Here is a 6,802-nt window from a genome sequence, read left to right on the forward strand (position 1 = left end):
CGATTTGTTTTTAAAAGATGGGTCTGCAGCAGTGGTTCTCCACTGAAGGCAATTTTTCCCTCCAAGGAAAATTTGGTAATGTCTGAAGACATTTTTGATTATCATGACTTGAGGGGGGAACAGTAACAGACAATAGGCATTTAGTGTGTAGAGGTCAGGAACACTGCTGAACATCCTACAATGCACAGGAAGACGCCTCACAACAAAGAATGCCTGGCCAAAAATGTCACAAGCACCAAAGCAGAGAAACTCTGTTCTAGAGTACCATTTTTCAGGACTAATTTAGCCCCACTACTAACACATGTATTTGCAATGAAGAAGTCGTTGGTCTTGCAAAATTCTATCATGTGATCTCTGGCATCATTTCTATCACCAAGGCCGTATTTTCCAACTACCAATCCTTCTTCTTTGTTTCCAACTTTTTCATTCCAATCACCAGTAATTATCAATGCATCCTGATTGCACATTGTATTTCAGGACAGATCCTGAAGTGTTCTTTTTGACAATGAATGCAAAGCCCTTCCTCTTCAAGTTGTCATTCCAGGCATAGTAGACCATATGATTGTCCAACTCAAGATACAAATACCAGTCCATTTCAGCTCTCTAATGTCTAGGATATCGATGCTTATGTGTTCCATTTCATTTTTGACATTTTCAATTTTCCTAGATTTATACTTTGCACATTCTACTTTCCAATTATTAATAGATGTTTGCAGCTGTTTCTTCTCATTTTGAGTCATGCCACATCATCAAATGAAGGTCTGAAAGCTTGAGCCCATCCACATCATTAAGGTTGACTCTACTTTGAGAAGGCAGCTCTTCCCCAGTCATCTTTTGAGTGCCTTCCAACCTGAGGGGCTCATCTTCCAACACTATATCAGACAATACTCCTCTGTTATTCATAAGGTTTTCACTGGGTAATTCTTCTCAGAAATAGACTGCCAGGTCCTTCCTAGTATGTCTTAGTCTGGAAGCTCAGCTGAAACCTTTTGCAGCAGGTGACCCTGCTGGTATTTGAATACTGGTGGCATAGCTTCCAGCATCACAGCAACATGAAAGTCCCCACACCCCCACAGTATGACAAACTGACAGGCACATAGTGGATTCTATCGTGCCAGAGATCACATGATAGAATTTTGCAAGACCAACTGCTTCTTCATTGGAAATACCTTTTTCAACAACATAAACACTGACTATAGATGTGGACCTGGCCAGATGAAATACACAGGTATCAAATTGACTATATGTGTGTAAAGAGACAGTGGAAAAGCTCAATATCATCAGTCAGAACAAAGTCAGGGGCCAACTGTGAAACAGACCATCAATTTTTCATATGAAAGTTCAAGTTGAAACTGAAGAAAATTAGAACAAGTCCACGAAAGCCAAATGACATGTGCAAAGACCTGGAGATAGAAAACCAAAAGGGAAGAACATGCTCGGCATTTCTGAAGCTGAAAGAACTAAAGAAAAAATTCAAGCCTCAAGTTGCAATATTGAAAGATTTTACTGGGAAAATATTAAATGATGCAGTGAGTATCAAAAGAAGATGGAGATAATACACAGAGTCACTATACCAAAAAGAATTGGTCATCACTGAATCATTTGAGGAGGTAGCATATGATCAGAACCGATGGTACTGAAGGAAGAAGTCCAAGCTGCACTGAAGGCATTGGTGAAAAACAAGGCTCCAAGAATTGATGAAGTACCTATTGAGATACTTCGACAAATGTGCTGGAGATGCTTACTTGTCTATGCCAGGAAATTTGGAAGATAGCTACCTGGCCAACCAACTGGACGAGATCCACATTTATGCCTATTCCTATCCAACCGAATGCAGAAATTACCAAACAATATCATTATCACACGCAAGTAAAATTTTGTTGAAGATTATTCAAAACCAGCTGCAGCAGTATATTGACATAGAACTGTCAGAAATTTGAGTCCAATTCAGAAGAGGACATGGAACCAGGGATGTCATTGCTGATGTCAGAGAGATCTTGGCTGAAAGCAGAGAATACCAGAAAGATGTTTACCTGTGTTTTATCGACTATGCAAAGGCATTTGACTGTGTGGATCATAACAAATTACGGATAACATCGAGAAGAATGGGAATCCCAGAACAATGAATTGTGCTCATGAGGAACCTGTACATAGATCGAAGGTAGTTCATTGAACAGAAGAAGGGGATACTGTGTGGTTTAAAGTCAGGAAATGTGTGCGTCAGGGTTGTATCTTTTCACTGTACTCATTCAATCTGTATGCTGAGCCAATAATCTGAGAAGATGGACTATATGAAGAATGGGGCATCAGGACTGGAGAAAGACTCATTAACAAACTTCATTATGCAGATGTACAACCTTGCTTGCTGAAAGTGAAGAGGGCTTGAAGCACTTACTAGTGAAGATCAAAGACCACAGTCTTCAGTGTAGATTATACCTCAACATAAAGAAAACAAAAATCCTCACAACTGGACCAATAATCAACATCATGATAAACGAAGAAAAGATACCAAGTTGTCAAGGATTTCATTTTACTTGGCTCCTCATTCAACACCCATGTAAGCAGCAGTCAAGAAATCAGAAGATGCATTGCATTGGGAAAATCTGCTGCAAAAGACCTCTTGAAAGTATTAAAAAGCAAAGATGTCACCTTGAAGACTACGGTGTGCCATGGTATATTTTCAATTGCGTCATATGCATGCGAAAGGTGGACAATGAATAAGGAAGATGGAAGGATTGATGCCTTTCAATTGTGTTGTTGGCCAAGAATATTGAATTACCATGGACTGCCAAAAGAACAAACAAATCTGTCTTGGAAGAAGTACAACCGGAATGCTCCTTAGAAGCAAGGTTGGTGAAACAATGTCTCACATACTTTGGACATGCAATCATGAGGGATCAGTCCCTGGAAAAAGATATGCTTGGTAAAGTAGAGGGTCATCAAAAAAGAGGAAGACCCTCAATGAGATGGACTGACACAGTAGCTGCAACAGTAGGCTAAAGCATACCAAGGACTGTGAGGATATTGCAGGACGGGGCAGTGTTTTCTTCTGTTGAACATAGGGAACTATGAGTTGGAACCCACTTGACCTAACCTAACAACAACAACTAACACATGGGGTCACCATGAGTGGGAATTGACTCCATGGCAACTGATTTGGTTTTATTTATTTATTTACTAAGTCTTGACCCACCTAGTGTCTACTGACTGGCCTAAATATTCTATGAGGTCTCTTCACTTTGGTTGGTGGAGACTTGAGCAAACCCCATCCCTGTATGGGTTCTAGAAATTGTGTGGCTTATAACTCCCAGTAACTTCTTTCCCTGGCAATTGTACTCTGCCTGGCTGCACAGAGCTTCACTCTGGAAAGTGTAGATGAATATTCAGCAAGACGGGTGGCTTGGCTTGGGTTTTCCTCCTTGTGCTCTGGTTCTGGAATGGACTCTTAGCGGAAAGTTGGGGCAGTCAATGGGCTCAGCTCTTTTATTTTCCTTCTTTCAAGAATCTCAACCCTTCTTGTTGTCTACTGTCTGAAAATAGTTGTTTCATTTATTTTGTCTAGTTTCCTAGTTTTTAAAGGGGAAGGGCTAGTTCTGTAGAAATCATGCCTTCATGGTGGAAGCTGAAATCTCATGTTAATTACATTCTAGATTATTGTAACACTACTTACTGCAAGAAGCCAAAAGAGATCTACATAAATGGAAAAACATATCATGCTCATGGATACGTAGACTCAACATTGTGAAAATGACGGTTCTACCCAAAGTGATGTACAAACGCAGTGAAATACTGATCCAAATACCAACGACATTCTTTAAAAAGATGAAAAAACTTATCAACAACTTTATATGGAAAGAGAAAAAGCCCCGGATAAGTAAAGCACTACCGAAGAAGAAGAGTAAAATAGGAGGACTCGTACTACCTGGCCTCAGAACCTACCATCCAGCTATGGTAGTCAAAACAGCCTGGTACTGGTACAATGACAGGTACACTGACCAGTGGAACAGAATTGAGAACCCAGATGTAAATCCATCCACCTATGGTCACCTGATCTTACACAAGGGCCCAAGGTCCATCAAATGGGGAAAAGACAGACTTTTTAACAAATGGTGCTGGCAAAATGGATGACCATATGCAAAATAATGAAACAGGACCCATACATCACACCATATACAAAAACTAACCCAAAATGGATAAAAGACCTAAAGATAAAGCCAAAAACTATGCAACTCGTAGAAGAAAACATATGATCAATGCTAAAAACCAAAACCAAACCTAGTGCCGTCGAGTTGATTCTGACTCATAGCAACCCTATAGGACAGAGCAGATCTGCCCCATAGAGTTTCCAAGGAGCACCTGGTGGATTTGAACTGCCAACCCTTTGGTTAGCAGCTGTAGCACTTAACCACTATGTCACCGGGGTTTCCTGATCAATGCTAGAGGCCCTAAATGAGGGCATTAGCAAGATACAAACCACAACCAACAATACACAAGCTCCAGAGGATAAGCTAGATAACTGAGATCTTCCAAAAATTAAACAGTCATGCTCATCAAAAGACTTCACCAAAAGAGTAAAAAGAGAACCTACAGACTGGGAAAAACTTTTCGGCTATTACAAATCAGATAAATGTCTAATCTCTAAAATCTACAAGAAAATCCAACACCTCTACAACAAAAAGACAAATAATCCAATTAAGAAATGAGCAAAGGAAATGAACAGACACTTCACCAAAGAAGACATTCAAGCAGCCAAGAGAAGCATGAGGAAATGCTCACAATCTCTAGCCATTAAAAAAAAAAAAAAAAAAAATACAAATCCAAACCACAATGAGATACCATCTCACCCCAGCATTACTGGTACAAATCAATAAAACAGGAAATAACAAATACTGGAGAGGCTGTGGGGAGATCAGAACTGCTGGTGGGAATGCAAAATGATACAACCATTTTGGAAAATGATATGGCACTCCCTTAGAAAGCTAGAAATAGAAATACCATGTGGTCCAGCAATTCCACCCCAGGAATATATCCTAGAGAAATAAGAGCCGTCAGACAAATAGACATATGCAAATCCATGTTCATTGCAGCACTGTTCACAATAGCAAAAAGATGGAAACGACCTAGACGCCCTTCAACAGATGAATGGATAAACAAACTGTGGCACATACACACAATGGAGTATTACGCAACGGTAAAGAACAATGATCAATCTGTGAATCATCTCATAACGTAGATGAATCTGGAGGACATTATGCTGAGTGAAATAAGTCAATCACAAAAGGACAAATATTGTATGAGACCACTACTATAAAAACTCATGAAAAGGTTTACATACAAAAAGAAACAGTCTTTGATGGTTACGGGGAGGGGGAATGGAAAGCGCTTAATAGACAATAGACAAGTGGTAACTTTGGTGAAGGGTAAGACAGTACACAATACTGGGGAAGCCAGCACAGCCTGTACAAGGAAAGGTCATGATAGCTCCATAGACACATCCAAACTCCCTGAGGGACTGAATTGTTGGGCTGAAGGCTGTGGGGACCATGGTCTCAGGGAACATCTAGCTCAATTGGCATAACATAGTTTATAAAGAATATGTTCTACATTCTACTTTGGTGAGTAGTGTCTGGGGTCTTAAAAGCCTGTGAGCAGCCATCTAGGATACTCCACTAGTCTCATCCCTTCGGGAGCAAGGAAAAATTAATCTACCACGGCCTCCACCAGACGGAGTCCAGTACAATGAGATGGTTCCTAGCTACCACTAGTGACTGCTCTGACAGGGATCACGATAGAGAGCCCCGCACAGAGCTGGAAGAAAATGTAGAACAAAATTCTAACTCAAAAAGAAAGACCAGACTTGTGGGCCTGACAGAGACTGGAGAAACCCTGAGAGTACGCCCCCGGACACCCTTTCAGTTCAGAAATGATGTCACTCCTGAGGTTCACCCTTCAGCCAAAGACTATGGAACAAAACAAGACTAAAAGGGGCACACCAGCCCTGGGGCAGGGACTGGAAGGCAGGTGGAACAGGAAAGCTGGTAATAGGGAACCCCAGGGTGAGAAGGGAGAGTGTTGACATGTCCTGGGGTTGTTAACCAATGTCATAGAACAATGTGTGTACTAACTGTTTGATGAGAAACTAGTTTGTCCTGTAAGCCTTCATCTAAAGTACAATTGAAAAAAAAAAAAAGAAAAGAAAAAGAAACAAGAGCCAAGAGAATAGCAAGTCCTTTAGATTGATGGCAAGGACCTTCCCCTAGAGCTGACAGAGAGAAGAACCCTTTTCCTGGAGCTGGCACCCTGAATTCAGACATCTAGCCTCCTAGACTGTGAGAGAATGAATTTCTCTTTGTTAAAGTCCTCCACTTGTGGTATTTCTGTTACGGCAGCACTAGATAACTAAGACAGTAGATAATATTTTTGAGATATTGCATATTTGAAAATATTTTTATTCCATCCTCAAACTTATCTAACATTTTGTTTGAGGATCAAATTCCATATTGGAATTACTTAGAATTTTGAAGTTAATACTCCATTATACCTAAGCTTCCTAAGGTGCTATGTAGACTTTCTATGCCTTTCTGATTTTAACCTCTTAAATGTGACCTAATTTTCTCCCCTTTCTGGCAACTTTTAGGATCTTCTCGTTATCTCTGGTGAAATTTCATGATGATGTGCCTTGATGTGGATATTTTTAGACTTATTGTGTTGGGCACTTGGTGGGTGCTTTCAGTATGGAAACAGGTCTTTTGCATCTGGGAATTTTTCTTGCATTATTTCTTTAACAATTTCCTCCTGTTTT

This window comes from Loxodonta africana, chromosome 1 (genome assembly GCF_030014295.1).
Source record: "Loxodonta africana isolate mLoxAfr1 chromosome 1, mLoxAfr1.hap2, whole genome shotgun sequence".
NCBI classification, from domain to species: Eukaryota; Metazoa; Chordata; class Mammalia; order Proboscidea; family Elephantidae; genus Loxodonta; species Loxodonta africana.